General features: G+C 54.8%; 1 protein-coding gene across 7 annotated transcripts in view; it reads right to left on the reverse strand.

Annotated features, from left to right (window-relative positions):
- The window catches only part of FXYD6 (FXYD domain containing ion transport regulator 6), a 46526-nt gene that overhangs the window by 14531 nt on the left and 8557 nt on the right, over nucleotides 1-23438 (reverse strand). The window contains exon 1 of one of the 7 annotated variants that reach the window (XM_025893940.2): nucleotides 16643-16805. The exons of 3 other annotated variants lie outside the window; for them this stretch is intronic. The gene's annotated coding sequence lies outside the window, so the exon portion shown is untranslated. Of the gene's footprint in view, nucleotides 1-13181; nucleotides 13353-16642; nucleotides 16806-23438 lie in introns of those variants that run through there. 3 more of the 7 variants (XM_025893942.2, XM_073903809.1, XM_073903808.1) reach the window with 3 other exon arrangements.

Genomic DNA, 23438 nt, shown 5'->3' on the forward strand with positions numbered 1-23438 from the left:
ATGAGGGGTGGATGGCGAGAATTCTGGTAAGTCAGATGGCAGAGGATCTCGAATGCCAAGCTGAAGAGTAAAGACCTTTGTGTTCTGAAGAAGGTATTTCTGATCGAGTTACAGTGCGCTCAAAGAAATACTGTTACAGACTTGGAAAGTGACCAACTCCCTGCTCCTCCAAGCGGCTGCCCAAGCCTGGTCTACACCACCCACACCTCATCACAGGCCTCCTCAGGGTGCCTCTTGGCCCTGACACCCATTTTTTTAAAAGTCTTGTTGGTACCATTGGCATTGCCCCTGAGTCAAGTGGCCCAACACACAAACGGAGCCCCTGAAAAGACACATAATATTCTGCTCTCAGTGCTGCACCGAGACACCCCATCTGGGCCTCCCCCCACACACACACACACACACAACCGCTCCTGGTGCCCCACGCCCTCCCCAGCCCTTCTAGTTACCACACATTCCTCGCTCCCAGAAAGGATGCAGGGCAGCCTGGGGCTGGCTGAGGGTGGGTGCCAGAGGAGGGGGTTAGGTTAAGAGGGGGTTAGGCAGAAGGGACAACTCTTGTCTCCAGGCCACAGAGTCTAAGGAGTAAATGGAAAAAAGGAGGGAGGGATCTCTGGAAGAGGGGGTTCAGGAAGCCACATGAGGCTCCATGTGCAACGGGAGGCCCCGGGCCCCGGCATGGGGGTGTCTGAGGACCTGGCTCTCCGGACCAGGGCTCAGGAGAGGTCATTGCCCTGAGGCTCTGGAGCCTCCTCACTCTGCCGCTCCTCAGCTCGGAAATTCTAGAACCTTCAGGCCACCCTTCCCAGCTGGAAAATGGGACGAGCCACAGTTTGCTTCCTCCGTGGCATTGCATGAGAGAGAATTCGGGTTTCCACCCGTTTCTCTTCCCCTCCTTTCCATGTTCCGTTATCTCGACATCGGTCAAGGCTGGCATTTCAGGCGGCAGCAGCCCCCTTCATGTTAATTTTGTCCCCTGATCCCCCTCCTGCCTTTCGCACAGTTGCTTTCTGCATGTGCGGGAGCAAGCAATCAGAACAGTCTCTCCGGCGATTATCTTTCCATTCTGAGTCACATAATTTCACATAATTGTTGAGTAAAAGCTGCTTGGAAAAAGAAGCCACTGGTTGATGATATAGCAACATGCTCTATTAGTTTTGATTCCGTGCAGCAGTGAGGTAGATCAGAATAATTGTGCAAATAACTCTGAAACAACCTCCCTCTAAAGTGCACAGGCTCCAAATTACAGTGGGCCTTGATTATTTCACGCTCATCCCTCTGCCCCTCGCCCCTCAAGGCTCGCAGACCATCCATCCCATGCATCTCCCCTGCTTGCCTTCCTTCAGGTGCAGCCCATCAGAAACATGCCCAGGGGGATCACCAAGGCCTGGGTCCTGACAGGATCCCCAGAGAAAGATGTGAGCCCCTCCTCCCACCCCCTCCAGACAGGACATGCTGGAAGGGGTCCTTGATGGGGTCACAGAACGCCTGGGCTACCTGATTCACCTCAACTCTTACTGTATGCCGGGGGACGTGATTTAGCCTGTGATGTGTCCAAATCCGCTACAAAGAAACCTGGTAAAAGAAAACTGCACTGTGTATAAATAGGATAAAGCCAAGATGTGAGGTTTACCAGATGGAGCTGGAATCACAGCACGCTAGGGTTAGAAGGACGGAGATGAAAGCTCTTACTTGTTATTTGAGGAGACTGAGGCCCCAACAGAGCAGCGATGCAGCCGGTCCACACAGCTGGTCAGGGCACACAGCTGCGGGCTGCTCCCGTCTGGGAGGGCCTGGGAGGTGGGCAGGCCAGGCTCACAGGACAGGCGGCCAGGGGGGCAGCAGGGAAGAAGACAGGGCACCGGCAGGACTGGGGGCGACCAGGATGATGAGAGGGGGTCAGAGGAAAGCCCCTGACAGGCTCCTTGGCTCTGCAATGGAAGACCACCTTTGACCAGAGACGTTCAGGGGGGCCGTGGTGGCTGCCAGAAGACGAGCAGTAGTATCACTCCAGAGAGGACCTACAGGAGGCTCGGAGCCCAACTCTTACTCTCTCAATGGGAAGGCAAGAAACAGGCGGGCAAAAAAAAAAAAAAAAAAAAAAAATTAGAAAAAAAATAACAGGAAGTCCTTTCCAATTATGCTGGCCATGCCGTGTGGCTGAGCTTGGTGCAGGTGGCATAGATCTGAATAGTCTAAGGCCGGCGAAGGACTAAAAACAGGAAAGGTCCAGGACTTAAAAACATAAACATCACCAACAAATTGGTCTGATTTATTTATTTATTTTTAAAGATTTTATTTATCTATTTGACAGAGAGAGACAGTGAGAGCGGGAACACAAGCAGGGGGAGTGGGAGAGGGGGAAGCAGGCTTCCCGCGGAGCAGGGAGCCCGATGCGGGGCTCGATCCCAGGACCCTGGGACCATGACCTGAGCCGAAGGCAGACGCTTCACGACTGAGCCACCCAGGCGCCCTGGTCTGACTTATTGACAGAGAGGTTGGTTCTTCACGTGCCTAAGACATTGATTGTTAAATCTTACCATTTGGCAGGAAAACAGGACGAGGCTGTCTGATCTATTTGTGTCAAGATCCTTTTGGAGACGGGGGGCAGGCCCTGGCAGCCTTTCCAGGCCTCGTTAGCCTGGGACTCTGTGAAAGGGCCGTGCGTGCACCTCACAACTGGGACCATGACTTCTGGGGACATGGCCAGCAGATATTGTCCAAACCTGGGGTCTGGCTTTGGCATGTGCTGCACCTTTATGAGAAGTTAGGTGTGATAATGCCTCAGCTGGAAAGACTGGAACGTTCTTGACCTTCTCTGGCACGCCCTTCCACGGCCGATGTCCCCCTGCCTCCCCATCCACGCCCGGGCCACCACGCACCCGGCCCCCCCACAAACCCCCCCCCCCCCCCCCCCACACACACACAGAGGCCCTTTCCTGTCTAAGCGCTCATCACCTTCCTGCTTCCCATCTTGGATGTTTTGGCCTGAAGCTCTCTTTGCTTGGCATTTTACGTACCAAAATAAAGAGAAAGCAAAGAACAAAGGTCATCCTCTACTTGACGGCTGTCTCTGGAAGGGCTCAGAAGGCACTCTTCCACACTCCTTCCTGCTGAGCCCAGCTCGCCTCTGGCTTCTTCTCTGCTTTCAGGATGGGGTGTTTGCCCCTCCTCACCTCGTGTCCCCTGGGACCAGCGACCTGGAAACAGGCCAGGACCACACAGTGGCCTCAAATCCCCAAATGGATGCCCTAAACTCTGACCTTGAAGCTCCCCAACCACAATGACCCAGAGCTATGAGCTTCATCATCTGTTTCTGTAAAATACAGGTTGGATTCTTGATCCTCTCTGGCCCCTTCTAGAAAGCTGCTCGGAATCCCCCTTCCTCATATGGCTACAAGACCTAACTGCAGCCTCCCTGCCTGGACGCCTCTGTGCAGTGCTGCCCACCCCCCACCCACCCCCAGGCCCGTCAGCCTCTACGCCAGGTCCAGGCACACGAGCCAGGGGGCCCCGGAGCTGAGGGCTGCGGAACACGAACCTCCCAAAGAGGGACGCTCAGGGCTGGGGCTCCTTGCAGCTCACACATAGCCCAGTCTCCACTCAACACTGCGCACTTCCTGGAGCACAGCCTTGACCAGAGTGTGAAAGGGAAGGTGGAGGAAAGACAGGGGAGACACTTCTAAGTGGTAGGGAGCAGTGAACTCGGTGGTAGGAATGAGGAAGGTGCTGGCAACTGGAGGTTTGGGGCTGGGAACAGAGGTCTGTCTGGAACGTAAAAGTCCTTCTATAAACTCCATGGAAGGAAATGTGAGGAACTAAAAAGTCTCAGATGCGAAGCCCATACCTGAAGCACAGTCCTAGGGGCCTGGACTGGCGTAAGAGGTTGTAATAATAATCATGATAAATAGCCTATGAGGTTATGTATTACCATCAAACCCATTTTAAAGGCAAAGAAACTAAGGTGGAGAAAGAGCGGTCCCCTGGCAGATGACAGGATTCTAGACTTCAACCCAGCTTTGTTGGCCTCCCTACTGGTGGAGGAAGGGTCGGCTTCCTGCCGGGAGCCCAGGACTCACCCCAGGGGAGGGCTCACATCCTCTCGGTGAGTCACCTGCACTGCACCTGCCTGGGGAGAGGGGGGCCCACCCCACCCCCGGCAGTGGCCACCCTGTTCCTTGCTCCCACCCGAGCCTAGTGGGCTGAGCCCTGCACAGGGGGCCACAACAGAGGGCCTCGGCGTGAACGTTACCAACCAAGCTCCCCAGCATCTCTAGCTTCATCCATATTCATACAGTGAATATACACTGCCTGCCAACTCGCCCTTGAGGGAGAATTTATAGTCCCTTGTTGGATAGACAGCTGTTTACTCAGGAGGGTGATTTTTTTTTTTTTAACAGATTACAGAATTGCGCAGCTGATTAGGGTGCATTTGTGTCACGCCAAGAACTCTTCTCGGGGGTTTAAATATCCTAACTCATTAATTCCTACAGTAGTTCTAGAAGGTGGCTGTGATTAGGATCATCCCCATGAGACAGATGGAGAAACTGAGGCCAGGGGGGTTAAGTAACTTGCCCAAAGTCCTGGAGCTGGAAAGTAGCAGAGCCTGGATTTAAACCCAAGCAAACTGGCTTCCAGAGTCCTTGCTCTGAACCACTCTCCTACCCTGCCACTCAGCGGTTTTGTGGCCCTGAACAAGTTACTCTACCTCGTGGAGGCTTTGCTTCTGAAGCATAGAACAAGAATAATAATGTGCATCTCAGGAGCTGTGAGGATGAGAAGAAATCACTTTGGTGCCTGGGCCATTATGACCGGTCTGCCCACACCGTTCCCTTCTGAGAAGGGCATCTCCTTTTGGAGGGGACAGGGATCCTCCCCTACTCCAATCCTATAGGTCTCCTGGTGAGAAGGAGTGGGTCTGAGACTTCAGTGTTCCCCCAGGGGCTGTCCCATCATGGGAACCAAGGGAGGAAGGGTCAAAGCTGCCAAGCTGTGAGGTGTGGGGGTCAGGGAGGCTGTGGGGGTGTCACCCAGCAGCCCACAGGAGAGGATCTGGCGGGGAGACAGGTGAAGGGAGAAGGGCCCGGGAGCAGGCCAGGGCTGGGGGTGCTCTGGCCCACCAGCTCCCTCATCAGCGCTGCCCATCCCGCGGTTTGGCTCTGAATAGGATACCTGCCTTGTCTAACCAAGATGGAGTTGGCTTTCTGCTCTTGGCAATGAAAAGAGCTGTCATGGGGCGCCCGGGTGGCTCAGTCAGTTAAGCATCTGCCTCTGGCTCAGGTCATGACCTCAGGATCCTGGGTTCGAGCCCCGTGTCGGGCTCCCTGCTCAGCAGACAGGGAGTCTGCTTCTCCCTCTACCTCTCCCTCTGCCCCTCCCTCTGCTTGTGCACCCTCCCTCTCTCTCTGTCAAATAAATAAATAAAATCTTTTAAAAAAAATAAAAAAGAAAGAAAGGAGCTGCCGTGTTAGAACTGAGCTCTGTGCAGGGCTAAACAGGACTACTCTTTCAGCATCAACTGTTGATATTATGACTGTTATCACTCCCCAACTCCTTCCTCAGCTTCCCCTCCATGTTCTTCTACCTTCTCATGGGAAATGGGGAAGAGAAAGAGAGAAGGAGCCCGAGCCAGGGGGCAAAGGGCCCTGGTCCCCTCCTCTCACTTCCCTGGCTTCTTCCTCCAGCCATCCACCAAACTCTGGAAGGCTCCAGCGTCCTCCTGACCGGCAGGGAGGGGCCCCGGCCCGCAGCAGAGCAGGGCTGGACAGGTTCAAAAGGCCCCCCAGAGCTGCTGCCTTGTTCTGCCCCAAGAAAAACTGCCACTGTCACCCAGGGCCTCAGCCAGGTGGCATGCAGGGGAACAGGTCTCACCGAGGCAGACAGAGCTGGTGACACTGCATCCACAACGGGGCAGCCCCCAACTAGAGACACAGCAGGGCAGCAGAAGAGGAAGGAAATCCCAGAGGAAGAGAAAGTGAACAGGGGATGCACCCAAAGGGAAGTACGGGACGGGCTAGCAGAGGAGAGACAAAGAAAGGGGCCGCGCAAGGAACCGAGGTCAGCCGGGGCCAGAGTCCCCACAGAGACGGAATGCGAGGCAGGGAAAAGGAAGGACACGGGTGGCAGAGCAGAGAGGCAGGGACTGCGGAGAGACAAGACAATCTGCTCTGGAGAAACCTCAAACCAGCCTCCAGGCCGCTGTCCTCCCTGTGAGGCCCTTGTGGGCCTCCACCGGTGCCTGCCTCCGTTGCCTCCACCCTAGCCCTGCATGCCCTAGTCACGCAGATGCTCCAAAAAGCAGAGAAAGGAAAATGCACTGGGCGGGCGGTGGGGGGCGTGAGGAGGAAGGTCAACAGACTGCTGGCGCTCCTGCGGAGAACATCTGGAGCCCCCCCACGCCCCCCCCCCCAGCTGCAGGGTTGCCGCTCAGTGGAAGGCATGTGCTCTCCGCTGTCCAGGCAGCTCTCTGGACAGGGTGCGGGAGCCTGAGGCCCAGCCCCGATGACCAGCCTTCTTCCAAACCCAAAGCCCTTCTGGGAGAAGCCACGGTCTCCGTGAGAAGTCCCCTCAGTGCATCTCCCTGGGAGGGCCGGGCCCTGAGACTTGGCGGGGCCACGCAGACTTCTGCAAAACAGGGTACCATGCCTAGGGCAGCCCTAACCCTCCTGCCTCTTGGGTTTAGGGGGGCATTGGAACAAGAGAGACCAGGACGGAGACTCTTCCACCCTGGACCTCCGAGTATGCCTGCGGCTGCTGTGAGAAAAAGGGGGAGCAACAGTATTTTGTGCAACCCCCCAACCCCACCCTGCTCCTGATCCCTGCCCATGGCGGCCGAAGGCGCCCGGGGTGGCGACGGCAGTGTTGACGACGCTGACCATTTGTAAGACAGCCTACTTCCCAGACAACCTCCCAAGGCTAGCTCAAAGGCTTAACACGACCACGTGTGGGGTTGGGTATCTGCCATTTTACAGATGGGAAGAGGCAAGGCCCCCATCAGCGGCCTGGCCCATGGCCCCGCAGAAAACAGTGGCATTGCAGGCACCAGCTCCTAACTCCGCAGGTGCCCGAAGCTCACCGTGCCCTTCCACCCTCTCTGGCCACCTCCCCGGCTGGTGCGGCAATGCATGCAGACTCAGGGAAATGAAAGTGCTGACCCTGACCCAAACCCAAGCTGGTCTCATTTGATGGGAGCTTTCTGACCCAGGCCAGAGGGGAAAATCGGGGTGAGAATACCTCAAATAAAATTAGCGAGGTCTAACTTGAGCATGAAAAATGTCATTTTTGTTTGCCCGACTCTGCCCACGATCGCCGGTGTCAGGGTCAGGCTGGGACCCTGAAGCCCCTTGGTTGGAGGGGGGATGCCCGGCCCGGCGGCTCACAGTTCTGCCCCCTCCCGCCCAGCTGCAGCACCCTGGTCTCCGTCCTCAGCCTCCACCCCCCACAGCAGAGGCCAGGCGCCCTGCCACCCTGCCCTGCAGAAGGTCAGCGCATGCCTGCTGCCGCCGGGCAGTGTCCCAGGCCAGTTGGAGGGGATCCTGTCCATCGGGGTTTGGGGAAGCCAACGGAACTAACTGGCCCAACCCCCGACAGCCTTTCAGGTTGGGCTGCCCAGCCAGATCCCTCTTTCTCTGGTGAGGCTCAGAATTAGATCCGGGTATAGAACCGAAGACCACTCCTGCTCCAAAACAGATCCACACCCACAACTTTCTCCCAAGGCAAGATGTTTTAATTTCACCAAATGCTTCTTTTCAAAGGTAAATAACTTCTCACCCTAAGGGTCACATCCATTGTCGCCTGAGTCTTTAAATCAGATTGCTTTCCACAGCCGCGATCTGCCTACACTGCACGTAGGTGGAGCAAAGGTAACGTTGCAATAATGTGTAACTTTGGAAGGAACGGCGCTATTATCCTTCCAGGAATCAAGCTAATAAACCTTTACTGACGGCCTACTTTTGCCCAGGAACCATCACTGAGGGTACTAGAATGACACAGTCCCCCTGCAGCGGCATACAATCTAACACAGTCCACAGGGTTTCCTCCCAGCCTCCACACTGTATCTGTGGCAGAGTCCAGGCCACGCTGACTCCTGCAATATCCCTCTGATCTGGACTGCTCTTCCATTCCTCACTCCACTCCAGAACCTTCACTGCTGCGTCTCTGGTGGCTGCAGAAGCTTGCCTCATATGACAACAGCTGTCCCCACCTTCAACCCTCTCCTGCCCATCTGTCCCGGACAGACTGACGGCTGCCTGATTAATCTGCCTCACCGGTATTCTGATTACTTCCCTCTCACACTCAAACGCATTCATGGTGCCCCAGTATCTCATTCATTTTTTAAAAAATAGAAACTTTTTACTGTGGCATATAAACACCTCTAGGTCTATCCCTTTTCGTCTCTTCTAGTATCTTCTCCCAGACTTCCAGCTAAGACAGTCGACTCTGGTCTCCTGCCAAGGGTGCACTGATCTCCAGGCCTCTGTGTATTCTGTTCCCACCACTTGGAATGCCCTTCCCTGATGCGCAGCCAAGGTTGAGAAAGTAGTCTTTGTCCAACTACCACTGCAGCCTAGGGACAGAACTCTACACATCTTTCCCCAGACGTGGCGAGCACCTGTTGCCTGTTGTTAGGACGGATTTGGCACGCAGCACTTTCTGCTTTATGCTCTCTCCTTAACAAGGCTCCCCTGGCTGAAAAGTCTCTGTGCTGCCCCATGACTTGCAAGAGCTGAGGCCAGTTTTGGGGGGAGGAGGGGTCACTGAAAGGGACTGAAAGCCCGGTCCTGTCAACATCAACAGTGATGATTCACGCTGATAGTACGTACCCTTGATGGTGACGTGGCACGATGAAAATAGCATTTCACCTCCGTGATTTTCCTCCCCAAAACCCATAAGCCCAGTCGAACCATGAGAAAACCATCAGACAAATCCAAGCCCGAGGGGTATCCTACAATATACATGACCCGTCCTCCTCAAAACCGTCAAGGTCATCAAAAACCAGGCTAGTCTGAGAAAGTGTCACAGCCAAGAAGAGCCAGAGACAGAACGACTAAACATAATGTACTGCTCCAGACAGGATCCTGGAACAGAAGAGGGACATTGCGGAAAACTAAGGAACTCTGAATAAAGTATGGACTCTAGCTAATAATAATGTATCAACTGTGACAGACATACCACACGAACATAAGATGTTAAAACCTGAGGAAACTAGGGGCGCCTGGGCGGCTCAGTTGCTTAAGCGTCTGCTTTCAGCTCAGGTCCTGGGATGGAGTCCCACATCGGGCTCCCTGCTCTGCAGGGGAACCTGCTTCTCCCTCTCCCTCCGCCTGCTACTCCCCCTGCTTATGCTCTCTCTCTGTCAAATAAATAAAATCTTTTAAAAAAAAGGAAAGAAAAGTGGGGAAACTGTGTGCAGGGGGGATTATGTTGGATCTCTCTGCACTATCTGCTCAATGTTTCTGCAAATGTATAATTGTTCTGCAACCCTAACCCTAACCCTGTCCCAGAAACGTCAAATCTGTAAAAACAAATAATACAAAATTTTAAGTTCAGTTAAAAACAAAATAGCCCCCAGCCCCATCCCATCACTCGTACATCTGTTCACCTTCCTGGCAAGCAGCGTGGAGCCCTGTGCCCTGTTCACGGCATCTGACGCTCCTGTTAATAGGAGCTAGGCTTTTATGGTTCAGAACCATAGAGCCAAAACCCAGCAAAGGCTTTTAAAGCTGCACTTAAAACAAGTGCTTTGGGTCCAACCAGAGGTCACTGATGGATCTGTGGCCTTCAGAGGAAAAGGCAACCTGTTCCCTTGATTTGCATTTTAAGTGCCCCTCAAATAAACATTAAACACCAATTACTCTGTTTAATAACCTCGCTTGGAATGACTGGCCCCCTTACAAAGTTCCAAAGAGGGGCTGATGAACAGAGAGGACTCACTTCACTCACGGAGGAGGACGGTGCCCCCACAGCTGGGAGGCTGGAGGCTCCACAGGTCCCCCTGCCCCAAAGCACTTTCTCTAGAGCCCGGATCCAATCCAGCCCGGCTGCCCAGGGGGCGTGGGAGAGGCAAAGCTCCTATATTAGAGAGGAGCTATTATTTTAACCCAGAGGCACGTTACCTTTGACGTGGAGTTCCTTCTGGGAAGAGAAACATGGTCAAAGGAAGAAAAGAACCAACCATGAAAAGAAATAAGGCCCTTGCCTTAGAAAGGGAGACACAGAATTCACAAATCACGAACACAGGCCTGGTTTCTCAAAGGTTCTCTGGAAAGACCCCAAGCTGATCCACCAGCGGGGGCACAGTGCCCTGCCATCGTCCCACTGTCAGCACCAGCCGTGAGTGTTCACGGCGCCACGCCAGCCTTCACCAGCCCGCAGAGGCAGGCGCATGGGGCAGGATGGTGCGGCCAGCTCTGCCACCAGCCAGTGACACAAGCCGCCCAAATGAGTCAGGGAGTGGGGCGGCGGCCTGCTGATGGCAAGCACAGGAGCCCAGGTCCCGTCGCCCAGGGGAACTCCATCCAGTTCCAGGGAATCTGCACAGAAGCCCCGGCCAGAGCCCCAGCAGGCTGGGCAGACAGGAGTGAGTCAGTCCAGCCAAGGGATCACCTCCTCCGCACGCCTGCTGACAAAGGCCCCTTCAAGAGAGGCCAGACGAGCAGTCCCAGAGGCAGAAACAGAAACTCGGAGCAGCTGCCAGAGCTGGAGGCGTGGGGCCAGGCCCACATCACCCCACAGGCAGACCACAGGACCAGGCAGCTTGGCCAGCCCCCTTGCACGGCTCTACCCAACAGCCCAGCTCCCGGAAAGCACAATTCTGGCCTGCGTGTTTGAGCCTACTGAGTGCTTTTCATGTATTCACATTGCCTTGCTTCACGGTGGCAGTGGCATGGGGACAAACCCTGACCCACAGGCCTGCATACCTGGAAACTGGCCCTACCTCCAGATGGTGAAGGTGGGTGCAAGTGCACGTGGGGAGGATTTACCCAACTTTGTTTCCCTCCACTGCAGGAGACACACTGTCCCCTTGCTCCTGCCACACGTCCTCCTTCCCCGCTCCCCCTGAACCAAGACCCCCACCCCTTCCCATGTGTGTCTCCCCCATCAGACTATGGACTCCTTGGGGAAAGAGGCACATTCTGGGCATCTCTGGAGCTCTACCACTTAGCACAAGAAACGTCAATGATGCAGGGAAAGGTGTTCAGGACCATTATCCCTTGTAGTTATAAGCCAATCCAAGCTCAGAACAACCTGAGCATCTACATAGGATTTTTAAAGAATTTAAAACCTCTCTCAGTGCCTCTCTCTCTTCCACTGCCTCATTTCTGCTCTCTGGGGCTCTGTCACCAAATGGAATGATGGAACAGCTTCCTTCCACTGACGTCAGACCTTGAGCATCCTCCAGCCCTCGGATGGGGTCAAATTCTTGTTTTCTGGACTCTACCAAAGGAACTGGGCACAGGGAGATGACACCTGGGCATAACGGAGCACACGCCTTCGGAGTGTGTGGTGTGCACCTGGGTGTGAGGGCCAGGCAGGGAGACAGCTCTGAGGGACAAGTGGGCTTTCCACGCTTCCCAGTGGGTGAGGACTTTTTCCCATATGTTCAGTTCACACATGCTCACTGGACTTTCTCCATGTGTCCAGCACCATGCCGGGCACCATGTGGGGAACAGACCTTGCCTTTGAAGAGGTCAGGAAGGTGGGGGGCAGAAGACATGTGTGGAAGTCACTAAAATGGACGCACAGTGGGCCGCCCACTCTCGGAGAAGAATTATCAGGGAGTTCAGCAGGCCGGGGAGGAGGAAAGTATTTCTGTTTACTGGGAATTCGGAAAAACTATTTGAAAGAATGAGCACTTGAGAGGAGCCTCGAAGGCTGATATAATAATAGTTACTCCGTTCTCATAATAATAATAATGTCATTACTATCATCGTCATCACAACAGCTAATATCTACTATTCGCTAAATGCCAGGCACCACGCTCAGCACCTTACAGAGCTCGCCCCAATTATCCTCATACTCACTTGACAGATAAGGAAACCGAGGCTTAGAAAGTCAAGAAAACTAGGAAGCGTCAGAACCCAGACTAGCACCCAAGTCCGTGTGTCTCCCAAGGCCACGAGCCCCTGCTCTGCGGGGCCAGAGTGAGGGCTCATCCCGGGCAGGGCCTGAGTGTAGGCAGACGGGAGGCAAATGCAAGGCCAGGGGTGACCATGTGGGGACGGTGCTGGGAGCATGGCTGCAGCGAGGTTACAGGAGCCTGAGCGCCGGTGCCCGGCACCTGTCCTTGTTAACGGACGAGGGAGAGTCGAGGGAGGTGTGACGTAGCTGGACCCCATCCACGGGATGACTGGGAAAGGGGATCGGGGCCAACAGAGCGAGAGAAGGGGCCGTCACAATGGTCTGGGTGCGAGACTGCAGCTGCGCGAGGTGAGAGGGTGTGTGGGGGAGGGATGGAAGGTTAGGTATGTGTCAGAAAGGGAGTGTGTGCACGTGTGAGCCCACATGTGCATGAGTGCCAGGCCCTTCCTGCGGAGGAAGGTCGCAGAGCCATCTGGATTCTGGATGGGAGGAAGGGACAGGGTAAAGCAATCGATCCAGCTGAGCAGTAGGGCTCTGGGAGCGGGAGACTGCCATTTCACAGCTCCGCTGGGCCCTGAGACGCCCACCCAGCCTAACGCATCCAAGGGACTCAGTGGCCATTTGCTTAAAGGAGGCCGTGAATTAATCTGGTCTCTTCGGAGCCTGGCTTTGCCCTCCGGTTGTGTGGGGGTCACTGTCATTCCAACTCCCTCCTTCTCCGCCCCCTCTGGCCCAAATCAGCGGGAACAGCCACATTCCGATGGCCCAGCCTGGTCCCCAGGGCCCTAGCCCCCTTCCTGGACTTCATGCTCCCTCCCCCTTGCCCTGAATATCTTTGTAACAAATGTGTTCCTGTGTGGGCTCCAAGCTGACTTCATACTTGCCCAGGTCAAGGTCTTCCCTCCTCCCTCCTATTCCAGAGCAGAGAGGATACTGCTAAACTGGTTCCAGGCTTTTGTCTGGGCCAGAGATATTCTGCTGCTCATCAGGGACAGAGGGCCCCGTTCAGTTCCTCTGACCACGGTTACCAGCTGGCCAAAGGTTCTCCCTCCCCGGGATTTCACAGACCCAAGACCAGTGGCCCTGGATCTCATCCTCACCGAGGCCAGCTCTTTCAACGCTCTTCCCAGCCTGTCTGCATCCTGGCAGAACAAAACAGGTAGACCAATGTCTAGGAGGGGCTGGCTCCCGCAGCCAGAGGGAAGAAAACCCAGGCTCAGCTTCTGGAGCACCTCCTGTCCGACCGGCTGCAGGGGGAGGCTTTGTCCAAAGGAACCAGAGACCAGCCCCTTTCCTGCTCAGCTCAGCTGCAACCCCTGTATTATGAAATAATGAATACAATTTGGCACCTGGAGAGAAAAGGGTTCTTCTCTTTCAAGACTGTATAATCTACAAAAAATTAGAGGAAGCAATGCTTTAGAAAACATGGAATCTAACCCCCTATTGACAGATGTAGAAACAGGTCTAAAATTGTGGAGGCTTTCACCTGCTTGAAATCAATCTAAACCATTTCTGACTTCCCCAAAAAGCTCCGTTTGCGTCCAAAAGGGTATCTGTGGAATGAATGCACTTGCCCTTGGAACAGAGCCAGGACTAGAACCTGGGTCTGTGCCTCCGGACTCAGAGCCTTGTTGCCACAGGCTCTCTGCCTCCAGGGACTGTGCCTGTCAAGACTGTTTTGCTTCCTCCAGGGCGCTCGGGCGCTGGGGCAGACGTGGGTGGGTGATTTGTTAGACAGTGAGTCCTGGGGGCTGCCTGGCACAGTCTGCCCTCCAGATGGCAGCCAGCTAAGTCCAACAGGGCTGGGGAGCCGGGGAGTGTGCGCTCTGATTTAGGGCGGATCCAGGTGGGCTGGCTCACCTGAGGCTGTGGGAAGCTTTCAGAGCCTAAGGAACAGCTCTTTGTCCCCCCTCCTCCTTGCCACACCCTCCAAGTCAGTATCGTGGAGCAGGCTCTTTGCTCACTAGGGTACCCACCTTGGGCATTTGGAAGGGATATCTCAGTCCCCAGAGGACAGCTGGCAAGAGAGAAAAAAAGACAAGAGACATGGGATGGGAGTGTGTGTCACAAATCCCGGCTGAGCAGCCAGAAGGCCTCGGCCACCACTGGGTGCGTGATCACTACGTGATGTCCTGAGTGCATGTTCCCTCAAGGCCCCTCTGGCTCTGAGAAATCGAGGATTCTCTGCTTCCTCACCCGAGTGTCCCCAGCGATTAACACCTGGTAGGTACTTAAAACAGTTCACTGAATGATTGAAATGGACCCTCTGTCAGTCCAAAGGGTCCAGAGGCCAGGAAGGCCATTCTGCCCTCTGGTGTCTACCACCCAAACACCATAGAAGCCACGTGTTCCGGAGAAGCCCTAGCAATGCAAGAGCCCTTTGCGAACGGGCTCCTTCTCCTAGATGCAGACATGGCTGGAGGAGCCACAGGAAGCAGGAAAATGGGCCTACAGGAGAGAGGGTGGCCAGAAGCCCAATGGGAGCAGAGGGCCCAACTCGTACCATCTTATTGCCTAACTCCTCTCTTTCCTGCTCTTTCTGGCTTCCCTCTCCTCCCTGCCTTGTCTCCACTCCGTGTCCTCTCCCTGCCCTGTCCCACCCCCTTTGCTCTCTTGCTCAGCCACAACCCGTCCTCCCTCCCTTGTGGAGGCTCTGAGCCTTCTACTGGTCCCAGAGCTGCCGGATCCCATTAGCCAGGAAGACTCGGGGGCTGAGAGGAGATAGCCAGCTGGGGCCAGGAGCCTCAGGTTTTCTCGGGGTCAGGGCAGGGAGAAAGCAGCAGCGGAGGGACTGAAGTTCTGATCTGTGCTCAACCTCTTGAGTTGAGGACCTAGAAGAGGGACTCCTCTTTGAGGGAATCTAGAAGTACATTTCTCTCTACCTTCCTCCACAGGGTTCCTGGGGAGATGTCTTCCTTCTGGCCCTCCTGAGCCTTCCCCGACATACACTCCCCGGCACAGAGTTAGATGAGGCAGAAAACTGCCCTCTCTCTTCCAGCTTGAGACCTATTTAGAAGTCCTGTGTGTGTGTACGTGCGCGTGCGCGCGCGCGTGTGTGTGTGTGTTATGGTTGGTGTGTATGAGCATACACAGAGGGATGGCAGGGTGGTGTGCGTGACACTGAGGGTGCTATGGTCCCTTTTGGTCTATGTACGGTGAATTCAGTGTGTTATTTGTGGTATGATATACGTGTATGTGTAATGTGTTGATGGAGTGTGTGGTGCAACAGAATGCATTGTGTGTGTGTGCCAGTGTATGTAATGTGGTATGCACATATATGTGTTTGGAGTGTTAGGGGCACATTTGTGACGTGTTGTGGGGAGGACTGGAGTGGGTACACGGCCACCTCAGTCCCGTGTGGGAGCTAGCTATCCAGGGTCTCCCAACCAGAGAAGCCACGGATAGCCAGTATCCAGGCAACCATGTTGGGGGGAGGGGAGGAGATATGGAGGTGAGGAATGGGCAGGAAAAGGAAGGGAGGCTGGGAATTGAAGAGGAGTTTCCATGGCAACTACCAGGGAGGTCACGTGCAAAAGGCTAAGTTGCAGAAACAGAGACACACATCCACAATCTGAGGGCGCTGGGCCCCCAGGGTGGGGGTTCTTGCATAGAGGACATGGGCTGCCCACTGATCCATCTCCAAACCTGGAAATGCGGGCCCAGCCGGAGGGCGCAACGCCCAGGAGACAAAGGAAGTGGAGAGAGAGGCCAGAAGGCTCAGCGGCCAGCCCCCCATGTCTGGGGGTTGGCGGCAGGGGCCTGACCAGGCCCGTTCTCCAGCTCAGCTGCTCCCACCCTCGGGTGCGTTCTCTAACAGCCACCACTTGTAAGAGCCAGAAGCAAGCACCGGGAGCCGGGGCTGCTCTTCCAAGTGTCCATGGAAGCCCAGCAAGACACAATGGGGGAGGCTCTGCCAGGGGGGCTGGGCATGAGGAAAGGGGAGAATGAGGGATCAGGGAGGCCCCCTGGAAGAAAACAGGACTGGATAAACAAGGAGCAAAAAAACAAAAACAACCAATGCAGACATTCTCATGAATCCCGTGCTCTGGAACCCCAGCCCTTCTTTACCTTCTGCCCATCCCCTTGCCCACCGCCCAGCCTCAGCTCCCATGGCCCCCAACACCAAACCAGCCGCCCCATTTTCTATCGCTGGTGTGTCTATGCCCACATCCAGCCACCTCCCCGTGTTCACATGCCCACGCTCAAGTGTCCACAGCCTCCCAGTAACAAAGGGGAAACTCCCGCTGGAGACAGGGTGGGAGCTGCCCCTTCCCTTTCTCAAAACACCGTAGCTCCGAGCCCCAGGCAGCGGCCAGCGCGCTGCCGGCCACCAGCTTCGCCCTCACCGCCACGGCCGGCCTCCCCAAGGCTGCCGCGCTCCCCTTCCGACGCCCACCTCCGCGTTTACAGCCCCCGGCGCGTTTCCGCCGCCCGGGCCGCCCGGGGCCCGCGAGGGCCGCTCACACCCACCGAAACAAACAAAACCCGGCAGCTCCCGGCGCCCGGCCTCGCGCCCTCCTCGGAAGAAGAGCCCAACTTTGCCTCCCGCGCCGCCGCCTACCTGCACAGCGCGGGCCCCTCGCAGACAATCCCCGGAGGACGCACGGAGTCCGAGGCGCCTGGGAGTGGCGGGGCTGGGGGCAGGGCGGTGGGCGAGGCTCTCGCGTGTTTCCCGCCTCCCCTCCTGCGCAGGGCTGGGGCGGGCCGGCGGCAGCCGCGCGGCCCGCGGGGGTGGGAGAGGGGGGCGGGGCTCGGCCGGGCCGGGCTCGGGGACGGGCCGCCGCCGTGTCACCGGCTGGCGTCGCACGCGCAGCCCCTCTGCTCCGCGCTCCTGGGAGGGTGAGGGGGGCCGCGTCTCCAAGGGCGGGCCGGCTCCAGAAGCAACAGGAGACTGCCGCCGAGGGGGCGGGCCCGCGCCCCGGATTTGCCACCAGCCGCTGCTTTTTGGTTTCCCTCTGGGGAGGGGTGGGAAGGCAGCGAGACAAACACAGTGACAGACCTAGTGTCTCTCCAAAGTAGTAAACTGAGGGGAACGGGAAAATAACCCAGCACCAGACACAGCAACCCACGTTAATTGGGAGGCTTGGCAATTAAGGGGAATGTGTACCCGAAGCATGAATGGCTGTGTCGTGGGCGCGTGAGCGCGCTCTGGTTGTAGTTGTCATTTCCAGCTAGAGCCAGGGGTGGGGGGCTCACCGGACTGACAGGTGTGCTGCCCAGAACCCCCTTTCCAGAGCCCCTCATCCTGGCCCTGCCGGGTCGCAATCCTGCCTCCCACCCCCAACCTCAGCCTCCAAATTTAAGATGACAGTTGAATTTCAAGATGCAAATCCTGGCTCTGCACGTCAACCTGTGATGTAACCTTGAGCCAATGGCTAAAGGAAGCTCTTGCGCCTCAGTTTCCTCACAGGCGACAATGGCTGTGGGAACACTCACTTCCAGGGAGGCTGAGCCCAGGAGCTCAGAGGAAGTGCTCAACAAACCGGCGGCCACCCAGAGGAGCAGGGCTTGTAGGAAGGGGCCGAGTCAGGGGCTGGCAGAGACCACAGAAACACAGCAAAACCTGACCACTCGGTTGGTAGCCAGGACGCCATGCTGCCTGCCACGAGGCTGCCCAGGCTGAGCCAGGACCGGGGCGGACAGGATGAGGGGTGTTTCCTGATAGACACTGTAATTATCCACACCTAGAGAGGGCCACAGGGACTTCCTTGAAGACCCCCAACCCTGGGACCAGGGGTACCGCCGGGAAGGGGCCCAGCCCTACCTCTAACACCCCCAACCCTCAGCCTCAGTGTTTTTATTTGCGAAAAGAAGCAGACTAGATAATCCTAAGGCCACTTCTAGCTCTAACCCTAGATGATTTGATTATTTTAACAAATGATCAGGTCTCAAAACCCCAAGGTAATCATGAATTTAAAAAGGCTTTGCACAGATCTGGAAGCCCTAAGTGGCTACTGAGAACAAGTAGGTAGCCCAAGGGAGACCAACGGGACGACAGTTCTGACCCATTGAGCACAGGACCTTGGACAAAATGGACATGGTTCTGAGACAGTCCCCAAGTTCTGTGGATAGCTCTGAAAGCTAAAGCTCTAAGCCTGGCTGCAATCTTGCCAATTCATGGGACTTGACACAGACCGAGTCACCTTTCTGTCCCTGCCTTTTCCTCCACAAGGGAAGACTTGGTGACAGCTGTCTTCCCTCTTCCTTTGCGTTAGGTGGTGAGAGAGACGAAACCACACCACTTGGTAGACCCACGTCCTTGGGCAAGCAGATTAATCCCTCCCAGATGACCTTGAATGTTGCCTTTCGGCCATTTCTCTGTTGCTGCTCTTTGGGGTTCCTCCTGGTGGGGACACATCAAACCCAGGCTTTGCAAGCCTGTTTGGGGAAAAAAGGAACCCCAAAGCCAAGTCACCTGGAGTAGCAGCCCCTTTCCCGGCAGAAAATTCCAAGGTGTTTGGCGAGATTACTTCCTGGACGAAGCTGTTAGCTCTGCTCACCAGGGGCATGGCATGGAAGGAGCCACTGTGGCCCTCGAGCAGGGGGCGACAGGCCAGGGTAGGAAACAGATGCTAGACCAGGCAGGCCTGGTAGTTCCTGGGTGAATCCAGCTTTTATCCTCAGGACAATGGGAAGCCACTGAAGGGCATTAGGAAAACTGTTGCAAGCAAGAACTGGGGAGCGGCTGGCTTAGGATGTAGGGGGACCCCACGGTGACGGGTCAGGGGCTGTGAGGAGAGCAATGCTAACGTGAAGGTGCAAAATGCAGGCCTGGCCCCCAAATGAAGAGAACGTGGCTTCTCTAAAGGCCCTGGGAGCAAAGAGAGAGAGAGAGAGCTGGGGCAGGGGCGCACAGCCATGGTGTAAGTAGGACAAGAAAGGCTAGAAACCGTCTCTAAAACGCTCCCCAGGCGGACAGAATTGGAGCCATGAAAAGACTGAAGGCTCAGAAGGATAGCCTAACTGTTGGGAGCACGAGGGACGGCTCCACGCTTTAAAGCTTGCGCTGAGCTAAGTAACTCACAACTGTGCTACTAAACACCAAAACCCCGTGCGGGTAGCACTCACCTCGTCCCCAGGCACTATGGCAAAAATAGTCTTCCAGCATGTCAGCACCGGGGCACAGAGCTGCAGACCGACTGACTGAAAGTAGAGGGCCAGCAGGGAAAATTAAAGGGGCAAGACCAGAAGTCTTGGGGAGAGACCCCCCGCCTCTCCTGGCAGGTAACCCGCCAAGGTGGCTTTTGGGGTACCATTTCATCCTCGGTGCAGACTGAAGCATCAGTCTGCCCACCAACTGCTACTTTCAATCCCCTCGCACTCACTTCGCTTTGTACAAATTCGAATGTACCGCCTCCCCCCAGCCAAATGCTGAGCCCCCAAACCCCAGGAGAGAACCGTTTCTTAACTCCTTGTCTGAAAGAGCTTGCTCACTTCCGAACTGCTCCTTGAACCTGGTCCCTTCTGCCCTCCCTGACCTGTCTTTCTTGAACCCCTCCGACTTCTCCCTCAAGCAGCTCACGTGGGGAACTTTGTTGCTTTACACAGTTCCTGGACCAGCCAATCCACAACCATGGTTTTGCCATCTGCTTAGGGCTGATGGCCCCGCACTCTCCAGCCTGGTCCTCACCCCCAGAGACCTAGAGGAGTAATCCCCAGGGACCCAGCACTGCTCGTGCTGAATCCATCATTCGACTCTCCCCACACCCCAAAAGCGCTTCCCCTCCTGTGTCTTTCTTGAATTCCTCAATGGCACTGCCCCCGCCCAGTCACTCACCCGGGAAGGCATATACCATCCTCACTCCTCTCCCCGCACTGCTTCTGCTCTAGATCAGGCCTCTCTGCTGCTAGATTCCTGCTGGAGACTCTGCCTTAGTCTCCCCACCCCCTGGCTATCAGGTCTTTGGTCTCTGCTGCTCGGATGTGACTCAAACCTTCAGCAGCTCCGTGTTTTCTACATGCTACAGTCCAACTTCTTAATACAATGTCCAGTCTTTAAAACCCAGTACCCACCCATCTTCTGTGCTTCACCTCCTGACCCCACTCTTTGCTCGGCCTTCCCCATCCCATCCCCACCCCTGTCACCCCAATCCTTACAAATACTCGTCCCCCAGCCCAAGAGGGCCGCTCACAATGATCTGAATATGCTGCCTGCTTGCCTGCCCCCAATCTTTGCTCGTATAGTTTCTCTGCTTAAAACATCCCCTCTTTCTCTTCTCCCCTTGTGAGAATTCTACCTACTCTACAAAGCTAAATCCAAACATCACCTTATTGAAATTAAGGCCGTCTTGTCCTGCTGTCACGAATGGTGTTGTGCCTCTGCATTTATAATGGTGCATGTCATCGTCTGGCTTTTACTATGTATAATTGCCTGTGTGTGGCCTTAATGGAATGGGAAGTCCTTGGGGGCAGCCTGGGCTCTCACTCCATTTGTAAACCCCAGTGTCTTGCCTGGTGACCCATCTATAACTAGTTGAATTCAAGGGAATTGTAGCTCCCACCACCCTGCGTGATTGTGTCCCAGCCAGCCTCTCCAGATTCATCCTGAACACTTTCTCTTCTCCCTCCTACTTCTCCTCCTCTTCCTCCTCATCCATTTTTTGTCAGAAATATGAATGTGATGCCTGGAGGTAGAGCAGCCATCTTGCATTCCAGAGTTCTTGTCACCTGAGAAAATTCAGCCCCCGTTACAGAAATGTCCTGTAGCTGGTTTTCTGTTCCATGCAGCCTGCACAGTCCTAACTGGTACGAATAGGATGGAACGGCTCGGAAGGACAGGCTTGCATCATGAGAAAGCAGAAATTCAGCACAAGTGAAGCTTCCTCACCTGGAAGACCCCTACCTGCCGTTTACACTAGCCCACACCTGACACACGCCAATCCCAGCACCTCTCTTCCTGGAGCCGGCCCCCCCAGGGCCCCCCCTTCCTTAGCCATCCTTATAGCAGGATCTGGATTTTGAGAAGGGAAGAATACAAAGACAGGCAGAGTGGGGGAGGTCGGAAATAAAATTTCACCCTCTCTTCCCACAGGAAAACTATAACATATGTCAGGAAACAAGGCACGCCAGAGCATGCATGAGATTTGTTTCTAAGTGAAAAATCCACCCCAGCGCCATTAGTCTAGAGAACTAATTCTGCCTGATTAACTTAAACTTGCCGTGTGAGTGTGAAGTGTCACCTCAAGGTGCCAATCTCTAATTATGAGCATGCCTCTTCCAGAGCTACTGGTTGTCCAAATTGAGCACATGATTACTCCTCCCCCCCCCCCCCCCCCCCCCCCCGGCCTTTCCACTCCACAAATATGCACCCATTTGTCTTTTCCCAGTGAATGCAAATGGGAGAAAACGAGCAATGTTGCCCTTTGGAGATAATGACGTTGGAAATTCAATACATAATGGCTCCCTAGACGCGACCAGAATAGCTTCGTGTTTCTGCTTTCCCCATGCACAGAGAAGCTGACAGCCTGTTAGCATAAGCAGGCGTCTGAACTCCCCACCCCTCCCGGAGTGCCTGGAGCCAACGTTTGGGGGGAGAGGCACCTGTTTCTCATCATATACTTTCTTCAGCCCACTGGATCCAGGCTCAGAACAGAGGCTGTAGCTGAGTTTTTGAGCCAGGAAGAACCATGGGGACCCAGCAGGCACCCCCATTCAGTCTCTCGACCAGCCCTGCAACCAGACAATGACCCACTAGCCCAGTCACGCATCCAGGCAAGAAAGACTTGCATCCACTTTTTCTCTTTTGCATCCCCCACTCCCACCCCCACCCCAAAGCCTAAGCTAGAGTTGAGGGGAGCAATAAAAATGATCTGGGGCTGGCAGGGGGCTGAACTTTATAGCAGAGTGTTGTGTGAAGCCTGAAGACTAATTGCTGTGAGGGGAAAGCAACTTCCGTGCAGGGCAAACTCAGTGCCTGTAGATAAAGCTGCATTTCTCCCAAGAAACAGGCAGGCCCAGCATCCTGGGGCTGTGCCTGGCCTGTCTTGGGAAAGGGGCTCATTTCTGATGGCAATGGGCTTCCAAGAGGGACACCGGACAGGTCAGCAGACCACTTGCAGTCGTGGGGACACTACCTCTCTTATCTGTTTATAATGGACCCTTGGGTTCATTGACTTCTCCATCTCTCTCAACCCTCCTACCATTCCGTTCGCTCTTTGATGTTGTTGTTCATGTAATTGCCTCTCGGACCAAAGGCATGTTTGATGTCCACCATTTAAAGCATTATCTCTATTGATTTTCATCTTTCAGGCCTTGTATGGACTTTAGATGTGGCTGGTGGGAGGCGATGGGCATAAAACACTCACCATTCTGGCCATTCACTCTAATATTAAACATTTAAATAGCCCTTGAACACAACTCCTTCCCAGCACATTGTTTAAAAGGGAGTCCACAATCGTCTTCCTAAGTTTAACTCAGAACCTCAGCTCCCCAGTCAGCAGGAGGGTTGCAATGATGTGAGGGGCAATCACCTAAGTGGGTTGCTCCTGGATGGTGAGTAAGCTGAAGATAGGAAGGATGTCTAGTTTATGTTTTTTGTTTGTTTGTTTTGTTCGGGGGTGTTTTTAAGGTTGTTGTTTTTTTTTCTTATTTTATGCTTTTAACACCTGGTCTCCAACACTTGCCAATATAATAGGTGGATAATCAGTATTTACTAATGCAAAAGATTAGAGTGATATTGACAGAGAAAACCAATGTGCATCGAGAACAAGACCCCCTAGACCAGTGCTGTGAGGCCATCTGAGGCTGCCTCGTCTGACAGGCAAACAAAAGGGAGAGGTGGAAAGCAGGCTTCCGGGGACATGGGCCACAGCAGATGCATCTGGAGACTGCTCTTAAATTATGGTAAGTTGTGTTTCCAAAGATGGCCTCGATGGTATCTCCCATCCCACAGGCTCTTCTGCAGCGCCGGCCACTGCGAGGCGGCACCTGTCTCTCCTCCCTGGAATCTGGGCTGGCCGTGGGACTTAGTTTGAACAACAGAAAGAGGTAGAATGATCGCCGTATAACTTTTTAGATGGGGCCTTAAAAGAGCTGCAGCTTCTGCCTTCAATGTTTGGCACGCCACCTCTTGGAAGCCAGCCACCTTAGAAGAAGTTAGACTACCCTGCTGGAGAGAGAGAGAGAGAGAGAGAACGTGGAGAGAGGACTGAAGCCACCGTCAACGTTCCCATCCCAGCTCCTACTCCTCAGATCTTGAGTAAATAAAATGGTGGTTGTTTTGTAAGCCATCAAGTTTGGGAGCATTTTGTTTTGCAGCAATAGATGACTCAAGCAAGGTGATTGGGGCCCACCCCAGACCCATGAATCTGATTCTCCCAGGAGAATTCTCTTCTGGAAGAGTGCTCTCCCAGGAGAGT

The sequence above is a fragment of the Callorhinus ursinus genome, unplaced genomic scaffold (assembly GCF_003265705.2).
Source record: "Callorhinus ursinus isolate GAN/ISIS: 27379988/994484 unplaced genomic scaffold, GSC_fseal_2.0 scaffold19, whole genome shotgun sequence".
NCBI classification, from domain to species: domain Eukaryota; kingdom Metazoa; phylum Chordata; class Mammalia; order Carnivora; family Otariidae; genus Callorhinus; species Callorhinus ursinus.